Below are 21,720 nucleotides of genomic sequence, written 5' to 3'. Positions count from 1 at the left end.
AAGCAAACTTCAGTTTCTCCATGTAGATAAAACAGTAAAATCTGTGAGTGTGTGAGCCTATATGCAAGGAAACAGCGCATTCTTCATGTGCTTCCAGGTGAAAGAAATCTATAAAGTATATACAGCACGGGTGGGGATTAATTTGATAGTTCAGTAGATGTAATATTATGCACTTATAATATTATGCATTATATTAAATTATGCAATATGTAATTTATTTTTATTTTTTTTATAAAAGGACAAATAAGACAAAAAAGTCCAATGTTGTCTCCAATTTAAATATGCATATATAGTAAAATGGAGATGATTTAAATAGTTGGTAATTCTGGGAGATGCACTACTCCAGTAGTAAAAGTACACATGAACTGAATGAGTTAATCCTGGGGAAAGGACATTGATTCTCTTTATATAGATTTAGTAAGTTAGGTTGGAAAAAGACACACGTCCATCAAGTTCAACCTTTAAACTCTATTTTAACCTGCCTAACTGCTAGTTGATCCAGAGAAAGGCAAAAAACCCCATCTGAAGCCTCTCCAATTTGCCTCAGATGGGGAAAAAATTCCTTCCAAACTCCAAAATCCCAATCGGACTAGTCCCTGGATCAACTTGGACTATGAGCTATCTTTCATAACCCTCTATTACCTCACTTGCTAAAAAGCCATCCAACCCCTTCTTAAAGCTATCTAATGTATCAGCCAGTACAACTGATTCAGGGAGAGAACTCCACATCTTCACAGCTCTCACTGTAAAAAAACCCTACGAATATTTAAGCGGAACTTATTTTCTTCTAATCGGAATGGGTGATCTCGTGTCAACTGGAAAGACCTACTTGTAAATAAAGCATTAGAGAAATGATTATAATAATACCCTTATATATTTATACATAGTTATCACATCACCCCTTAAACACCTCTTCTCCAGCGTGAACATCCCCAATTTGGCCAGTCTTTCATCATAGCTAAGATTTTCAATACCTTTTACCAGCTTAGTTGACCTTCTCTGTACCCTCTCTAATTCAATAATGTCCTGTTTGAGCACTGGAGACCAAAACGGTATGGCATATTCTAGATGGGGCCTTACCAGTGCTCTATAAAGTGGAAGAATGACCCCCTCCTCCCGTGTCTCTATGCCCCTTTTAATACAGCTCAAGACCTTATTTGCCGTTGATGCTGCTGATTGGCATTGCTTGCTACAGCAAGTTTATCATCTACAACAGTGGTCCCCAACCAGTAGCTCGCGAGCAACATGTTGCTCACCAACCCCTTGGATGTTGCTCCCAGTGGCCTCAAAGCAGGGGCTTATATTTAAAATCCTGGCGGCTTGGAGGCAAGTTTTAATTTAAAAAAAACTGGTTTGCTGCAAAACAGAACCTCCTCTAGGCTACCAGTGCAAATACCAATCACAGCCCTTATTTGACATCCCCATGGACTTTTTCATGCTTGTGTTGCTCTCCAACTCTTTTTACATTTAAATGTGGCTCCCGAGTAAAAAAAGGTTGAGGATCCCTGATCTACAAGGACTCCAATGTCCTTTTCCATAATTGATTTGCCTAGTGCAGTCCCATTAATGGTATAAATGGCTTGGTTATTTTTATATCCCAGGTGTATGACTGTACATTTATCAACATTGAATCTCATTTTCCACTTAGCTGCCCAGATTGCCAGTTTGTCAAGATCCTGTTGCAAGGATGACACAACCTGGATGGAATTAATTGGGCTGGATAGTTTTGTGTCATCTGCAAATACTGATACATTACTTACAATACCCTCCCCTAAGTCATTAATGAACAAGTTAAATAAAAGTGGACCCAATACCGGGCCCAGAGGGACCCCACTAAGAACCTTACTCCAAGCAGAGAATGTACCATTAACAACCACCATCTGTACCCGATCCTGTAGCCAGTTTCCTATCCACGAGCAAACGACTTCATTAAACTCAACAGACCTTAGTTTATAAAGCAGTTGTTTGTGGGGCGCGGTATCAAACGCTTTGACAAAATCCAAATAGATCACATCTACTGCCCCCCCCCCCACTGTCCATCATCTTACTTACCTCATCATAAAAAGCAATCAAATTTGTCTGACATGACCATTCCTTCATAAAGCCATGCTGATTGCTGCTCATAATGCCATTCACTAGGACAAAATTTTGAATGTAATCCATTAACAAGCCTTCAAATAATTTGCCCACCACAGATGTCAAAACATGCCTTCCTTTCACCAGCTAAGGCCAAGACGCTCATGCATGCTCTAATCCTATCCAGTCTAGATTACTGTAACCTTCTACTAACGGCCTCCATAACTCCCATCTATCCCCCCTACAGTTTGTATTAAACACTGCTGCCAGAATTATCCTCCTCTCATCCAAAAGGGTACAGGCCCCTCCACTGCTGAAGTCCTTATCATGGCTTCCTATAAAACCAAGAATAACTTATAAACTCCTCCTCATAAACTTCAAAGCCCTTCATTCCTCTCAGAGCAACCGCTTGGTTGTACCCCCCACTACTACTGCTGTTTCCCGCATCAAACCCTTCTCTCCTTATATTTGGAATGCCATTCCTGAATCTCTCAGGAGAGAATCCTCCTTCAGTGTTTTTAAAACGGATTGCAAATGCAAAATATTGGAAGGATGCCCCAATCATGTGATATTTGCATATTTGTTAGCTGAATACTGAATCCTTACCAAATTCTGAACCATAATCTGAATAAAAATGGATCAACTGTAAAAACAGTTGGCCATAGCTTTAAAGTCTCACAATTTTAAGGGTTCAGCTTCTGTTTAGCTGGGCACTAACCTAGGGCAATTTATCAAGTCCTGGGATAAGTAATACTTTACAGACACTGAGAGTAAGTGCATGTTTTCTGCAATTGATTGGTGTTACTTCTGCCAATTTTTTGTTTTGAATTGTTTTATGAAATAAAAAGCTTGCCACCTAAAACCTTTCAATTTTTCATGGAAAAAAAATGACAGCAAACCAAAACAATCAACTGCAGAAAATTTGAGTGCATTCAGGGGATTACTCTGCTTCTTCGGTCATTTTCCCAGACTGGCAAAGATTCTTAAACCCTCCCCTGTGCTAATTTATAAATCTGTTATATATTTAAGAAGAATCACAGATCACAAGTCACAGAAAAAGAAACATGATTGTAGAAAGAAAAACTTAATTTGATTTGATAAGGCATGGTAAAAAAAATTGCTGTGCATAAATATAGTAACCACATATATCAATAGAACCACATATTTTAATAGAACCCCAATTTTATGTTTCATGGGACCAGGTAAAATATATTATAAAATCCAGGAAGATGTAAAAACTGAAAAACCACAAAAAGTAAAATGAATTGCTAATTGTCTCAGAATATCAGTGTCTATGTCATACTCAAAGTAAATTTAAAGGTGAACTACCCTTTTAATGACAAGGGTTACGCATTGCAGCATTAATATTACACAATGGGGAGTGGGGCAAGTGCAAGATCTCTCTGACAGTCAGATGTGCAACCAAAAGGAAAACCTAAAGTGATTTGCGTATGACTGTATCAGGTCAGGTGCAGACTTATCGAACTTCACTATTTACAGAACCATGGCAAAGTATGCATCTGGTTAGTATTTTAAACCTCTTAATTTCACTAATAATAACATTCACAGGCAAACCGACATCAGTAAAAAACTTGATGTAAAATCAGGGAGAAGAACCTTTTGAAATGTATTATAAATTAGTAGGACCACAAAAAACAGTGTAAAATGTAACAAAACGTAATTTAGATTTCACTGCAAAACCGCAGTTAAAGGAAAACTTTAACCCCAAAATGAATATTTAAGCAACAGATAGTTTATATCATATCCTTAAAAGGAAAACTATACCCCCAAACAATGTAGGTCTTTATAAAAATATATTGCATAAAAAAGCTCATGTAAAACCCTGCTTCATGTAAATAAACCATTTTTATGATAATGTACTTGTTTAGTAGTATCTGCCATTGGGTAATCATAAATAGAAAAATGCCATTTTCTAAAATAAGGGCCGTCCCCTGTGATCATAGGATTCACTGTGCACACAAACATAACAAACAAACTATACTTTTTAGGTCAGACGAGCAAATTAACAGACATTGGTGGTTCATGGCAAGAGATGTAAAGGACAATTTTTACTTAAATATATATATACCAGTTTGGTAAGATTCATTAATGTGTCACTTAATATGATATAAACTATCTGTTGCTCAAGTATCCATTTTGGGGGTATAGGTTTCCTTTAAGTTTTATGACTGAATCCAAATCCTGCAGTAAATTCTAGGAATCAGCTGAATGCCAAACTAAAAAACAGCAAGAATTTTCTAATCCATATGTAATTTTTATTGTTTTAAGAAATGTACTGTGTAGTGTGTAACACAATAAAACTAGAGAGGTACATTTCCTGAAGAAAATGTGAGTGGTGCTTGCCGTGGCAAAACTCAGGCCCAAATCTGATTGGCTGTTGTTGCCCCGCCCCTTTTTTTCCTAATTGTGAACCACAGTCACTCAGTGACTAACATACCAAAGTTTGGGAATGCTGTCATTTAATGTGTAAAAATGGCAGCATTTCTATTTTTTTCTATTGAAAATCAATGAATGAAATTTGATTGGTTGTTGGTGGCTCCGCCCACTTTTTCTAAACTTGAAGTGGAAACCCCCAGCGACCACATTTGTGATATTCAAGGTCCCTGACATCAATACTGAGAGAATGGCAGCCTTCTTAATTTTTCCCATTAAAACCAATCAAACAAATCTGATTGGTTGGTTTTGGCTCCACCCACTTTTCTTAATTTTAATCCCAGTCCCCCAGTGACCAACTGTGCCAAGTTTGAGGACCCTGCCATTAACCGTCTAAGAGCGGCAGCAGTTTAAAATTTTCCTATTTAATTGAATGGCTGAAATTTGATTGGCTGTTGTAGACTCCGCCCACTCTTTGTAAATTTTGGCTGCAGTCACCCAGTGACCCACGGTGCCAAGTTTGGGAGCTCTGGCTTTATTACTGTGAGAATTACAGCTGTTTACATTTTCTCATTGAAGTCAATAGGGAAAATCTGATTGGTTGTTTGCGGCTCCGCTCACTTTTTTGGGTCCCCAAAATAGGACAGAAAAGTCACAACACCCCATTCCCGAATAAGCTGAACGGTTTGACACCTCATTCATGGGTCTGCGACAAACTAATTATTCGATAAATTCCCCATTATAAGTCAATGGGGCAAATTTGGGGACCTCTCCTGCCCCGGGGGTAAAACTTATACCCTCGTGTGGGGTATCATCTGACACAGGTCGCAAACCTCTTCAAATGTGGTAAATTTAACGTTTCTACAAGATTCCCTCTCTGCGCTAGAATCCGTCAAAAGTTGGCCTCAATGTTAATCTATGGGACTTTTCGGGGTGGTTAATTGCCCCCGCAAGGGGCAATTAACCACCCACCCCTTAGAAAAGTCATACCACCCCATTCCCGATTAAGCCGCACGATTTGACACCTCATTCATGGGTCTAGGACAAACGGTGCGGGACTAGTTACGCGCCAAACTTTCATACGGAAGAAGAATAAAAATAAGTTTGCAAGATAACAGTAGTGATGCTTTGCTTCGCAAGCACCACTAATTATTTTGGTGCCTACAGGAAGTTTTGCTCGCACACAGTGTGAGTATGCTGTGAATACTGCTAAAAGGTGTAGACTACTGTAAATTGTAGGGTGTAGGACAGGGGCATAACTACAGAGGAAGCAGACCCTGCAGCTGCAGGGGGCCCAGGAGGCTTAGGGGCCCCACAAGGCCCTAATTCATAACAGGTCAACTTCTAAGCATTTTGGGGGCCTGAAAAATAATTTGCTGTGGGGCCTGTAATATCTAGTTACACCACTGGTGTAGGATATGTGTCTGTTGGGGTATGCCCCTTCATACCATACTGAGTAAAGGAGATGAGCTGTTTACGAAAAGGATGGATATTTCCCTGGAGTACAAAATATGGGAAAACTGTTACAATCAAGAATTTTTTGAGACAGATAACCACTTACAATGCGTTGCATATGTTATTTGCGCTTTCTGAAAAAATTATGTTTACAAAAACACAAACATTTTGAGGCTACACTGTTTCTGAGATGTCATTATTTCTGTCAGGGAGAAAATGGGATCCCAGGCTCACCTTGACCTGCAGGAATTATGGTAAGTTATCTTTTGTTCATAAATTAGCAATAAAAATATACTGTATGATGTTTAGCATTTTAACATGTTTTATTGTATATACTCAGCTATTCCTAAATATAAATTTGCTACACAACAAAAACAGATTATTCACATTGTAATACTGGCTATGGGAATTTGAACAACATTAACTATATATCCGTAGTTCTGTGAAAAACGATAGCTTTATCCTGATGCTTTCACACATGCAACTCTTCTGATTATCATGGGAAAGGCGAGGGACAGCGTGGTAGGTTGTCATTTCCTGATGTCCAGTAAGTGACTGTGAACCTTAACTTCATTTGCACATTGTTTTATTAATGCCCTCTCACATTAGGATAATGTATCACGAGCATAATATAACTATAGGCCTGTCCTCTCCACATTACTCACTGAATGTTTACCGTTTCCATAACAACGTCTTGCTTCAAATAAACTTTTTTCTCCGATTCATGTAGATATTTGTCATCTAATTAACCCTTTGACATGTGCGTTTTTGTATCATACAGCGTGTTCTAATACAATTTTATGACTGTGTAACTCCTACCAAGCAGTGGTACCTGTACCTGGAATACAGCAAATCTCATACACACACACAGTCTTATAAGACATTTGACTGGACTTTCTAAAATAGTTGTTTCCAGAAAAAAGGGAATGTACAGAAATTGTAAGGATTCACAGATAGGATCCTATGTGCAGAATAACTTAAAGGTGTTAATTAACCAAAAATATGCACAGACCTTTGCAGAAAGAATTAAACGTCAGCAAAAACAAGTCCAGGTGCAGGACTTAAATGGCAGCAAAAACAAGTCCAGGTACAGGATTCAAATTGCAGCAAAAATAGTTGAGGGACGCAGGAACAAGACAAGATTTACCAGATATTTCAGGAACAGGATCAAGAACACGATCAGGATACCACAGGGCTCAACAGTAGGGCTAATAATCCAGCCCAGAGTGTTGGGGAATTAGTCTTAAGTAACCCTCAAGTGAGTAATTGCCCTCAGATGGATTGGGGGCATGAACTGAGAAAGGCTGACCTGGAGGCAGCAAAGCAACAGCCATCTTATCAGAGCCAGGCCACCACCACACTGACTCCTCTGGCTCAAGCAGGAGGAGAGGGTGCCTGGAACACAACAGGTCCCTGGTTTGAAACCAGGGAGTTCCTCACAGAAATGGAGGCATGCTGACTACAGCAAACTGGCTAAAATCCAATGTTAGAATCTTTTTTTCAACTAACCTTTATGTGCATGTCACTGCCCTTGCATACTGAGTGTAATACATTCACTAAAATCAGTCCACTACCACCCTCTCTAGTGTGAGCTTTTGGTCTCAAACACCCCAGCAATGGCCCTAAGGACATATAATATATTCATTTCCTGATATTTAGAACCTGTTTGGAAACATTTGTAATAGTAATTTGTTTATCTTTTTATTTTATTTCACTTATAGCTACAAAAAAGCATGCCCATAAAACACCCTTCCAGGCCCTGATGCAGTAGTGCTGGCCTTACCCACAGGCTAATACTTCCCATTATTATGAGAAACTGTTTGCAACATATTTTCCTACTCTGGATGCCAATGTAATCATGCATAGGAGAGAAATACTGTATAACCTGTTGCTGTATTGTTTTGGCAATATAGCATTTATGTTTGTAAAATAGCCCTAGAAAGTGTAATCCAATAATCAAAACAAGGGCCAGGGCAGGTGGTCGTCAAATACAAAGTCCAAGCATCAGATCTGAAGTTTGGTCATATGTCAAGGCAGACCGCAATTATCAAATCGTTAATCCAAGCAAAGGTCAATACAACAACAAAAACACATGCAAGAACAAATAAGTAAGGCTTAACAATGAGCAGTATGTGACTGCTTTGGAACATAACAGTGTCAGAATAGACAGAAGGGATAGGGAATTGGAGCCACATGTGGTGGTAAGACTGGGGAACCCACCATCAAACAGGTATTCATGTGCATATACTGAACTTGTCATGGCAGTCTGCTAGTGCTTAGTTGTCTTCTGTTCTAATACATTTTTTACTTTGTAGAAATGTTTTAGCTAGGGTTATCCAAAGCTCTAGATACAAATTTACAGAATTGTTTTAGGTTTTCAAATGCAATATATAGTTTTCATCAATTTAATCGTAATAAGCAAAAACAAAAAAGTATGTTCTTCCAATACCGGTGCAGGATTTCCCACACTTCTTGGTGTGACTAAGGATTGATTTTAACCCCAATGAATAGATGCTACACTGGAGACATTGGCAGATAGAGAGGGATACATTTTTTTAGATGATATAGCATTTAATGTATATTTTTATTGTAGCAATTCATTATTTCTATAATATTTTACATCTTACATGGTGGCAAATCTATTAGTTTTTATCTTTGCATGGTTTAAAGTGTTTACCAGGAATAAAAGGTGAACAAGTAAGTACATTTGTACTAATGTTGGGGTATACAGCTCCTTTAACCTTGTCAAAATTACATTTAGTTTTGTCTCTGTTTCTTAACCATGCTGCATGGAGTAGCATAGCAACTGTTATTATCTACGTAAATAAAGATCCTAACAAAGCTTGCTTAAAGCAAACAATTTAAAGAGTGAAGATTGGAATTTTTTTAAAGTGGAACTATTGCGACAATGTAAATTTAATACAAGCTTCATCATACGGATGTGATAAATGTATTCTGTCTGCAGCTTGTTTGTCTTTATGAAGGTGCTGATGAAGGGGCATTGCTCCAATGAAGGGAGTTGAGAATATTGTCTTAAAACAAAGGGGTACTGTGAAGGGTAATGCTCACTGATATGACACATAATGGAGGAGAAATTAGCCTAGAGGTTAGGTAATTAGCCTGTAATATTGAATCTCATGTTAGAGGTCCAGGTTTGATTCCTTGTGGCAACTCCTTTTTCTAGTCGAGTATAAAAGTCAATGGCAGCTGTCCCTATTTTCCAAGTTTTAGTAAATAACCCCCATTGTGTAACCTTGAAACTGTAGAAATAATGGATATGTAAATGATGTGGCATTGGCAGTCAGGTCCATGTCATGTAAGATCTTATATTATTTTATCTGTTTATCGGTTTATTTTTCTGTTCTACTTGTGTTTTAGGGTGATCAAAAGAGAGAAGGTAAAAAAAAGATTCTATTTGGTTTCTCTTGTTCTTCAAGGCTTAATTAATTAAATCATATTTTTAAGCCCAATAACACATTATGATTATGTCCTATTGCTTGTCTTTCCATTAAATATATATTTTGCTAGTTATAGGCAAAAATGTAAAGATGCCAAAATTAATATTATTATTTAAACAGGGTGAATCTCTCTTTGGCTCTCAAGGGTATAAAGGAAACAAAGGAGAACCGGTAAACCCTTATGTTTGTTTTTGTATTATATAATCTCAGTTTTTATAAATATTGAAGATATTGAAGGTAACATTAATTTTGTATAAGGATGAATTAAGTCCATAGACCTAGTTTACATATGCTCCTGGCACAAGTGATAGAGCACTAAGGGGCAGATGTATCAAGGGTCGAATATCGAGGGTTAATTAACCCTCGATATTCGACTGCCGAATTAAAATCCTTCGACTTCGAATTTCGAAGTCAAAGGATTTTGCGCAAGTCGTTCGAAGAAATTTTTAAAGAGACAGTACTTCGATTATCGAATAGTCGATCGTTTTTAGTTTGAATCATTTGATTCAAAGTCGAAGGTCGAAGTAGCCCATTCGATAGTCGAAGCAGCCATATTCGACCATTCGAAATTCAAACTTTTTTTCCTCTATTCCTTCACTCGAACTTAGTGAATGGGCCCCTAAGAGTAAACACATGTGTCTGTGGCATATTATGCTTTGTACCTTGACCAAGCTTGAAAACTTTGCTCAAGATGCAGCACTGGTGGGTGCAAGGTAGCCATGTTAGCCAGTTTACCACCTGCACTTCTGAATGATGTGCAAGTTAGGGGATGTCACATGAGAGTTACATTCTGTCTGGATTACTTTTTTTTATTTCCATTTGCAGTACTGTGTATTGTATGCAGTGTTGTTTTTTAACCCATTGTAAGTAAAACCAGCCTATTGGTTTTATATAATGTTTACATGATTTTCTAGTAGACTTAGGGGCAGATTTACTAAGCTTGAGTGAATAATTAGAATGAAAAAATATTAGAATTTCTAAGTATTTTTTTTGGGTACTTCGACCATCGAATTGGTTAAATTCGAAGTAAAAATCATTCGACTATTCGACCATTCGATAATCGAAGTACTAATCCAAATTACAGAATCAGGAGACACCAGGTCCAGAGCCTTTTGGATAACAGGTCCCATACCTGTATATATATTTATTTGTAATGATATTCTGTTAAAAACATAGGGATAGCATTTTAGGAACTATCTTACAGCAAGTTTGGCATGAAAGAAACATTTGTTTCTGAAAACTTTTGTCGTACCTAAAGTTATATATCATAGTTTCATAGTTAAATTGGGTTGAAAAAAGACAAAGTCCATCAAGTTCAACCTCTCCAAATGAAAACCCAGCATCCATACACACACTCCTCTCTACATTCACATAAATTCTATATACCTATACCTATACTAACTATAGAGTTTAGTATCACAATAGCCTTTGATATTATGTCTGTACTTGTAAAGTGTGATATACTATCACCAGTGAAATGTTCAGTTGTCCAGTGAACAATATCTCTGTTATATAATCATGAATGTGTACACAAAGTGGCAGGTATTACAGTGATTATTATACCAGGCTTTGTTTGTATGAATATAAGATAATCTTGTTAAAAGGTGGGAAATGAGCTGCTCTAGCTAGATACTCTCCACTACCAGCCAAAACCTGAACTTTAGCACAATGTCATATTATAAAAGTATATTATGGCATCTATGCATTGCAGGTTTATGGGTTTGATGGGTACGCAATAGTGCTACCAGTACCTACAAGAAATGTATATGTTTATCCCAGTATTCATGCATTTCCTTTACGTACTCTGGCTTTCTCCCACACTTTACAGGCAGGTTAAATGAGCCCTGATGAAACTAATCCTAGTGTTTATTACTTGAATATGATTGGGAAATTACATATCACTATATTTTTATTACATTGTCTGTTCCCAGCCGTATAGTAAAATGTTGAGGAAAATGTTATAGCCAGTACTATGGTGAGGTGTCTGCTAAGGGGTGTATGTCTTGAATACTGCCTAGGACCAAAACAATCTTTATGCCCACCCAATGTAGTGATATGCATTAAAGAAACTACTTGAAATTTGTCGGTAAATCCAATACCTAAAGAAAGCAAAAATGCCAAATGCGCAACAGGGCCAATCATGGTTAAGTATATTACATGAAACAAACCCTAATAATTTACTAGAAAATAAGTGCAATACTTGGTGATTTTCAACAACTCGTCATCAGCTGAAGTATTTACATTATGAGATGAGCAAATGTTGAATCATTATGGTTATTTGTGATTCATAAATTGATCTACAGATTGTTTTCCTCTGAATAATTTAAGACAATTTAAGATGTTGCTGTACTAGTTGAATCAATTCCAGCTTCATACAGAATTTATAATTATTTAAGATTCTGGTGATATGACAAAAAGAGGACTGATCTGCCTAATTGCACCCTTCATGCTCCCTAAAGCAATAGATCATGTGATATTTGAATTGCCATTGTCTTCTCATTAAGAAACATGTAGTCAGTATACCTTACCTGCCAGAAGCTCTGCATATGACACAATATATAGAATTAGCTTATATGAATATTTAATGCTTTATAGGGTTTCTGTCATGGAAAACATTTTTTACAAGCTGCAGCAGTTAATAGCACTCCTCCAGCAGAAGCCTGCATTTAAATCCAATAAAAAAAATCAAACACCTATTTTATAATTTATTTTGAAATTTGACATGGAGCTAAACATGATGTCTGTTTCCCAGGCAGCCTCGGTCATGCGACTTGTGCTCTCATAAACTTCAGTCACTCTTTACTGGTGACGTCAAGTTGAAGTCATCTCTCTCACCTCCCAATAAGCAGTCTATCAACAGAAAAATGGGAAGGTAACCAGATAACAGCTCCCTGAAAGCAGTTCCATTGTGAAGGCTCTTTCTGAAAGCACAGGATCATGCCCAATGGCCTGAGATGGCTGCCTACACACCAATATTACCATTAAAAAATACATTTATTGTTTTAACAATAACATTTTAAATGGTAGAATATATTATTTGCAATGTATACAGTGCTATTTAGAAGACAGGATCCATTTAAGAATTGTAAATGTTTATTCAAAAATGAAATGCTCTGCCTGCATGATAACATTTATAATATTTACTATATCGGGGTGTGAAAGCTAAAGCTGGTTCAAAAGGATTCATGGGACTATTTGGAGCTCAGAGTCCTGTAGAACAGAAGGTTAGTAAAAATAACTTTTTTGCTTTTTTTTTGATGTAGCTACATATGGCCAAAAATAATTATTGTCAAAAGTATTCAATACAATAAACTCGTAAAATAATATACTTAACAAAAATGTAATCAATAAGGATCTATATCTCTCAGGTTGTCATTTGTGGCTTCAGTAATTGGCAATGGTATATAAATATTATTTGAAAGTTGCTCTTTGTTGGTGTTAGGCAAATATACTGTACCACACACCATGTGGTCTTCCATCTGTAAAAACTCTCAGTATACTCTGACAGCCTTTGCTTGTTGTGGACTCTGGAAAATTGTTGTTCTGCAGTAACTATGGAGCTAGCAACTAGTCATCCTCAATGTCAGTGGATACTAGTGGTGAATATTGTTGGTGTGGCATCCTTTAACAGCCTTTTACTGAACATATGGTTCCATATTAAAGGGCTTCAGGCTAAATATATGATGAGTGTACAAACAGCAGCAGTTATTGAACAGAGGAGGGGTCTACATGTTCCAAAAATGACATTTTGGCTTCTTGATAAAGAAAAGCAATGCTATCAGGATGTAAACATGAGTTCCTAAGCATGGAATTAAGTAGAAGGAAGGGGAACTGAACCCTTAGGGGTATATTTAATATTGAATTCATGTAAAAGTGAAAGCCAGAGGTACCTTTAACCATTTGAAGATGTTTTTTGCCTTCATGATTTTCAGGTGTTTTTGTGTGTTGGATTCTGGGTTTCCCTCAAAAACCCGATCAATTTGAGGTATTTGAGCATTTTAAAGGAGAAGGAAAGGTTAAAACTAAGTAAGCTTTATCAGAAAGGTCCATCTAAATATACCCTCAAAGTAATGCTGCTCTGAGTCCCCTGTCAAAAGAAACACTGCATTTCTTTCCTTCTATTGTGTACACATGGGCTTCTGTATCAGACTTCCTGCCTTCAGCTTAAACCTCATTGCCCTGGGCAAGAGCATGCTCAATTTGCTCCTCTTCCCCCGCCCCCTCCCTTCTCTGCTGTAATCTGAGCCCAGAGCAGGGTTTCTAGAGCTTTTTACTCAGGTATGGTAAAACATTATACAGAATAAATATAGCATTCTAGCTTGCACTATTGCAGCTAATCTATTGGCAATAAAATGCCTCCGTAGCTTTCCTTCTCCTTTAAGCCTATAAATCTGAAAAATGTAGGTATTTAAGTTTATTAACTCAAAAAAATTATCAATTTTTTTCGAGTTTAGTTATGCCAAATTCGTGGATGGGAGTTAGGTCAAGTTTATTTCTGGTAACATATAAGAAAAAAACAGTTTCAGTAAAAAGCATTTAGTGTAGAATGAGAACTATGACTTGGGGAAGAGTGAGAGGGAGTATGGTTGTATAGGTAAAGTGTTCAGAATAATAGCAGCAAATAAAGCTCAAAATCCTTATAATAGCTTTTATTTCCACACACACAAATTCATTGTAACACTGCACATTCTAAATCAAAACATGAAGAATAATGTATCAAACTTTTGTTATTCCTTTACAGAAAGTGAAGAAAAGTGACTATTAGGCTGTTCCAAAAAATAGCATGTCTGCATTCCTCTTTACAACCTCAGATTCACTGTATAAACTGAAAAATGTTTCAAGATTTTGCTTTCCTTTGAATCGCTGAACTAATATTTAGTTGTATAATCAGTGTTTCTGAGATCTGTGCACATCTGTGTTACATGGAGTCCACCAACTTCTGGCACCTGTTACATTCCACAATTCTTCTGCATTTCTTGGTTTTTCCTCAGAAACAGAATTTTTTATGTCACCCCACAAATGGATTAAGGTTCAGGGATTGGGCTGGTCACTCCATGACTTAAACCTTGTTGGTCTTGGACCAAGATATTGCTTGTTAATTGGTGCATTTGGGGTCATTGTCTTGTTGCTCCTCTTCAGCATAAGGCAACATGACCTGCATTGAAACTGATCCACTATTCCCGGTATGTAACAGATAGGCCCAACACCATAGTATGAGAAACATCCCCATATCATGATGTTTGTATCACCATGCTTCACTGTCTTCACACTGTACTGTGGCTTGAATTCAGTGTTTGGGGGTCGTCTGAAAAACTGTCTGTGGCCCCTAGACCCAACAAAAAAATCTTGCTTTCATCAGTCCACAAAGTGTTGCAGCATTTTTCTTTAGTCCAGAGTGTTCTTTGGCAAAATGTAACCTCTTCAGCACGTCTCTTTCTCAACAATGGGACTTTGCAGAGGCTTCTTACCAATAGTTTGGCTTCACATTGGCGTCTTCTAATTGTAACAGCACTCACAGGTAACTTTAGATCTTCTTTGATCTTCCTGGAGCTGATCATTGGCTTTGCCATTTTAGATATTGTTCTATCCATTTGAATGGTAGTTTTCTGTTTTCTTCCACATCTTTTTTTTGGTGGTCATTTTAAAGCATTTGAGATAATTTTAGCTGAGCAGCCTTTCATTTTCTGTACTTCTTTATATGCTTTGCCCTCTCCAATCAACTTTTTAATCAAAGTACTCTGTTCTTCTAAACAGTGTATGGAACTACTCATTTTACCAGCATGCATTTTCATTTGCTGCCTTCCTTCCTTAAAGGGGAACTATTGCAAAAATGAAAATTTAATATAAGCTTCAGCATACTGAAATAAGAAACTTTCTAAATACAAAAAAATTAAAAATGCTGTACTGTTTCTGAAATAATCAAGTTCATCTTTACTATTCCTTTGTTTTTAAATGTAAATTCTACTGAAAGAAGTCTTTCTTTTGCTGTTTTCTTAACTGCATGCCAGTCTACAGAAACAATATTGGTCAAATGAGCCAAGACAAGACAAATATTCTACAGTGCCTTGCACTTCTCAAATGTGTCCAAAAACCATAAAGTAAGTGACCTTTTAATTATTTTATTGTACATTTCTATGGCTTTCTGAACATTCTTAGAATTAATATACCCAGAACATTTACATTGCAATGTTACCAATACTAAGGCTTAGTAAATACATTTTATACCAAATGTTACTTTTCTGTATAAAATGATATTCACAGTTGAATATATATATATATTTAGAAATATATATATCTTACATGGGCTGTTTACACCATTCATGTCCTAAGTGAGAATTCAGAATAACTACATTTTCATTAATCTAAAAACAAGAATGTGGAGATGGGCACAGTAAGACAATGATGCAAATCATGTCCACTGAGTATTCTTACATTGTCATTGACTGCTTTTTCTGAACACTGATTCCGTCTGATTTTAGTACTGAATATGCAATTGCCTTTCAGTATTACTTTTAGCAGCTCTTATTGTTTTGCACTTTGTTACCTTAAATCTCTGTGGAGAAATTAGTGATCCATTAAGCTACTATCCTTGTTCTTAAAATGAGGGCTGAAACTTTTTACAAATACTGTACATGTGAGGAAGACAAGTGACCTTTGCACACCTGCTATAAATATATTTAAACTATATCCAATTTTTTCATTTTGTAAAGTTAGTTGATTTGGGGGCCCATTCATTAAGTTCGAGTGAAGGAATAGAAGAAGAAAAATGTCGAATTTCAAAGTGTTTTTTTAGGCTACTTCGACCATCGAATGGGCTACTTCGACCTTCGACTACGACTTCGACATCGAATGATTCGAACTAAAAATCGTCCGACTATTTGACCATTCGATAGTCGAAGTACTGTCTCTTTAAGAAAAAACTTCGACCCCCTAGTTTGCCACCTAAAAGCTACCGAAGTCAATGTTAGCCTATGGGGAAGGTCCCCATAGGCTTGGCTAACTTTTTTTGGTCGAAGGATAATCCTTCAATCGAATCGTTCGATTATTCCTTCGATCGTTCGATATTCGAAGTCGAAGGATTTTAATTCCACAGTCGAATATCGAGGGTAAATGTTTAAATTGTGTTTAAACATTTGAATTATTTGGTTAAAATGGAGTCTATGAGAAATGACTTACCTGTAATTAGAAGCTTTTTGGATAAAGGGTTTCTAGATAACTAATACCTGTACACATACCTACTAGGTGTCCACCTTTTGAAAACACATCTCATCATGCCAATTTCTGTCATTCTACTTACTTTAATTCATAGGGATAAAGTCTTTAAGAAAATTATATTTTGACAGATTTTTCTAACACATTCTATTGGACACATTTAGTCATTAATTCATGACTTAGAAATTAATTCATGTGCTCAAACATTACCTTTCAGCCTTGGTTAAGCTAGTTGTCTTTTTTTCAGCTGTTACAAGACTTTAGCACACACAATAATGTACCAATAATGTTATCTAAGTGATCAGTAAGTCACTTACCACCTTACTATTGTCAGGTTTTGTTCGCTATGTCAGATATTTCTCCAGTGGCAAAAATATTCTTTGTCTTGGCACAATTACATTTTTTCTTTTCTTTCAAGTTATCATGTTAAAATGGAAATGTTATGCAGCAGCAATGTCAAATAACAGTCAAAGATATTTCACACAAGGGAACATGTGTTTGTTGTCACTGCTGCCCTTAAAGGGATACTGTCATGGGAAAACATGTTTTTTCCAAAACGCATTAGTTAATAGTGCTGCTCCAGCAGAATTTTGCACTGAAATCCAGTTCTCAAAAGAGCAAACAGATTTTGTTATATTCAATTTTGAAATCTGACATGGAGCTAGACATTTTGTCAGTTTCCCAGCTGCCCCAGTCATGTGACTTGTGGCTGCACTTTAGGATGGAATTACTTTCTGGTTATTTCTCCTGCTTAATGTAACTGAATCAGTCTCAGTGGGACTTGGCTTTTACTATTAAGTGCTGCTCTTGGATCTTCCAGGCAGCTGTTATCTTGTGTTAGGGAGCTGCTATCTGGTTACCTTCCCATTATTCTGTTGTTAGGATGCTGGGGGGGAAGGGAGGGGGTGATATCACTCCAACTTGCAGTACAGCAGTAAAGAGTGATTGAAGTTTGTCAGAGCACAAGTCACATGACTTGTGGCAGCTGGGAAATTGACAATTTGTCTAGCCCCATGTCAAATTTCAAAATTGAATATAAAAAAATCTGTTTGCTCTTTTGAGAAATGGATTTCAGTGCAGAATTCTGCTGGAGCAGCACTATTAACTGATGTGTTTTGCAAAAAACATGTTTTCCCATGACAGTATCCCTTTTAAGAGATAGACGCCAAAAAATTTACCTTTTTTTACATCTACCATAAAACTGACTTTGCATGCTTCTTATAATTTTGCCACAAAGTATTTGCCCAATGCTTTTACATTAACTATCTGACTCCCTGTGATTGCCTATGAGGAGGCTGCCATATTTGTGCAGGAGTCCATTAGCATTAGAAACTCTAACTGATAGACTGAGATGGGACAGTCAAGTTGGCAAAACAGTCAGATTCAATTAACAATAACTTACAAAAACAAACCTCTTAGCAAAAAAATCAGCATGACCTATAGGTAACTTTGGTTAGGGTTAGCAAAATGGGCAAAAACAGTATTATGAAAAATAAAGTAAATACCAATAGGTTATATAGACCCTTAAAATATTAACTTGTTGAAAAAAGTTACTTGATTTACTTTAATAACCTTTTAGTTAGACTACTACATTACCTGGAAAAGCTTTATTTTTGTAATCATTTTTTAATAGTCTGAATTTCATAAGGTATTAAAATACTAATATGTACAGCTTAGAATGGAGATAAGGGAGTGGTAACAGGATAGAAACATGCAGATATAGCAAGGCAATTAACAGAACTCAGCAGGGGGACATTTTATAGCAGCGGAGTATAGCTAGAATTAGAGGACACAACATCAAGATGAAATAAGAAAAACTGAAAGGTAAGTTAAAGAAACTTTGAAACTAATTCAGAAAACATATGCAGAATTAAGCCCTTAAAGGGGAAGGAAAGGTTAAAACTAAGTAAGCCTTATCAGAAAGGTCCACCTAAATACACCAGTAAACCCTCAAGGTAATGCTGCTCTGAGTCCCCTGTCAATAGAAACACTGCATTTCTTTCCTTCTATTTTGTACACATGGGCTTCTGTATCAGACTTCCTGCCTTCAGCTTAAACCTCCTTGCCCCGAGAGTGAGCATGCTCAGTTTGCTCTTCTTCTCTGCTGTAATCTGAACCCAGACTACTTGGTATGAGGAAGAGCAGACATAGAAGCAGGAAAGACTAGATTTGTCAGGATCAGGATGAAACAGGCAGAGAACAAGCCAGATTGTAGCAGTACAGAGTGGGTGCAGAACAAGAAGTACTGAATGCAAGAATACAATGGCAAGGAAAGGTAAAATAGGTTAGTATACTAAACAAGGTAGAAAACTCAAGCAAAACATGGCAAGACAAGGATTACAGAAAAGACAAGAAATCAAAAGACAAATGCTTAGAATAAGAAGTGATAGAGACAGACTCCAATGATCAGGCTAGTATGTAATAAAGAAGAAGGCTTTAATATGGAGGGCTCCGCTCTGACTAGTTGGCTCTAAATAGTCAATAAAACTGCAGGGAATTTCTATGCTAAAGAGAGGTGTCCTAGTGATTAGAAAAAGGCATCATGAAGACAAGTGACCAGTTTAGATTCCAGCACAGCCTGACATTTACAAAATATGAAATGAATATGACACTTAAATTACAAATTTAGTGGTAATTCAGATTTATTAATCTACAAATGCGCACATTGAGCAATAAATAAAAAATAAGGGATAGTTTGGGTCTGTAAAATTAAATACGGAGTAATTGTGGGCTAGACCTCTTAGCCCTAACTAGTCTATTCTAAAATGTAGTAAAATGTGCTTTGATTGCCATCATGCAAAAGCGATATTTAAGGAGATAACCTGGGAATACTAAATATAAGATCTTTGCTTCACTTCTCTAATTGCCTCTCTAGCTGTTTCCTTCCAGATCTGATACGTTATGTTTTTCAAGCAAATTCCTTGCTCGCTGCACATCCTCTGAGGTTTACAATAAACATCCATGTACAAATATCTACATTCTTGTTTGTCGGGAGAAACTCGGTTCCTTAGAAATCACTTGTCTGTTCAAAAACGAGCAATAATATTAGTGTAGGAGTGAAATGCCAGGTCCGCAGAGGTAATCTGGTCACCTGGAAACCTAATCTGCTATATACACAAGATAGACTTGCTTTTCTCTTTTTCATATGCTGTGATTTTAAATGGACAGGCGCATACTTACTGATACATCATCACTGCAGTGCCAATCAAACCACCCCCACTGCTTGATCATTGCAAGCAGCAATCGCTTAGTCACTTGTGTGCTTCTCATTTGCATCACTTCTGTCCCTTGCGACTTGGAAGTTGTTCTTCAGCATCTATGAGTAACTGTACAATGTCTAAGAACAAGATAAACATGCTACTTTTCCTTACCCCTTGAATCAAACTTTTAGTATTCAGAAAAAATATACATACAACTTATGTAAAGGGACATCCAGAGCTCAAACTTACTATATCCACAATGGTTTTAGCATTGTGGAGAACAGGTTCAACTTCTATTTTGAATGTTTATATCTGTATGAATGAGAATATAAAGAGATGAACATAGTAATGTTCTGCTTGCAGATTATAGGGCCCCTTTACTTTTCTCCAGGGAGTGCTAGATCACTACAGGGCACAAGGTGACAAAGCCCCATTGTGACATGTGTCTTTTGTCACTTCGAAACTTTCATGTCTATATCCCTCCCACTGGTGGAGGTATTGGCAAATGGAAAACAAATAACACAGCTGTTTTTCCCTGACATTAATCATTTTTGAGATGCTTCCATTAATTTTAACAAGACTCTGGAGACCCTACAACTGTCCCCTGGTGCTCCTTGTTATATGCTTTGATAAAAATAGACATAGATATTTTCATCAAAAGTTAAATTTATTTTTATCATGTTGAAAAACGTTGCATATAGAGTATATCTACCTATATCTACCTGATCCCTTTGAAAGAAAACACATCCTCTATGAGAGTTTGTCCCTGTAAACCACAAAATGAGGCTGGGGATTGGCAATGAAATACCCTTTTCATGTATTGTATATTGAAAACATTTCCATTGCAGAACATCAGTTTAAAATGGGATACTGTCTTTAACGTAAATAGCATAAATATTGTGCAATATTTTATAAAGTAATGCTGTCTTGGAAAAAAAGAGTTTACTGTTGCCTTTTCCCTTCTGCCAAATAACAAAAGTCCATGTTTTATGGCAGTGAGTCTAGATATGCAGTCAAGACGAAGCAGAATAAGTTATTCTTTATGTGAAAGATACTACCTAGCCACTTGGTGGTTCCTGTGATGACAGTTTATATTTAATTTAAGACAGTTAACATAATTGATCCCAGTCATTTTTCAATAAAGAATGCTTCATATTTAAAAAAAATATGTTTTCACTGAACAGTTGTTATATTGGCCTCTTTTTAATACTTTGTTTAGGGAGAGATGGGTGATTTTGGATTGTCAGGAGATCCTGGAAACAAGGAGAAAGGATACTGTAAAACAGATCATTATGAGGTTTAAAATAAGTGATAAGCAGGAAAATATCAATAAAACGACAAAGAAAATAAATATCCCCCTGCTAAATAATCCAAGGCCAGACTTTGACCTGACACCTATATATTGAGACCAATGTTGACATCAGTAGTTGTGGGCACCTTTCGAATTTAAGACAGTTAGCATGAGAGAGACATGTAGAGTTGTTGTTTTTTTTTAACTAACTACATAACATCATTTATAATAGCAGTGTACAAGCCAAGAGGCCACATTGACCCAGGAGTCCCTGTCCTCCCCCATTTTTACTCCTGCCACTGTCAGGCACAAATGTAAGGGTGAGTGAGATTATTCTCCCACTAATGAGACCATTCATTAATGTTTTTATTTTCACCTTCAACTGTAGATACAGGTCTATTAATGCCCTGAAAGGAGAACTAAATGCTTAAAATGAATATCATTTCCTGGTGGTGTTCTTCCTTCCAGTATCCTGGTGAGACAATCGTGCCCCTTTGCTCATCCAGAACTGTTAGCTTTGCTCCACTCTCAAATAAGACCTGATGGCATCCGATTAGATGAGGGCTCCTCCCGAGGTGAAAGGCAGCGGTTAAAGGCAGAAGTGAGAGCCAAGACCAGGGAGCTTAGCTTGGGT

At 36.9% G+C, this 21,720-nt stretch overlaps 1 long non-coding RNA gene across 2 annotated transcripts in view; it reads left to right on the top strand.

Moving 5' to 3' along the window:
• LOC108713036 overlaps positions 1–21,720 on the top strand; it is a 61,386-nt gene that overhangs the window by 16,951 nt on the left and 22,715 nt on the right. The window contains exons 4-5 of one of the 2 annotated variants that reach the window (XR_001935095.2): positions 6,135–6,179; positions 6,364–6,565. This is a non-coding gene — a long non-coding RNA (uncharacterized LOC108713036). Of the gene's footprint in view, positions 1–6,134; positions 6,180–6,363; positions 6,566–21,720 lie in introns of those variants that run through there. The other variant, XR_001935096.2, reaches the window with a different exon arrangement.

Source organism: Xenopus laevis, chromosome 3S (assembly GCF_017654675.1).
Source record: "Xenopus laevis strain J_2021 chromosome 3S, Xenopus_laevis_v10.1, whole genome shotgun sequence".
NCBI lineage: Eukaryota > Metazoa > Chordata > Amphibia > Anura > Pipidae > Xenopus > Xenopus laevis.
Note: the sequence above shows the minus strand (reverse complement) of the source record. Positions and strands in the feature narration are given on the sequence as shown.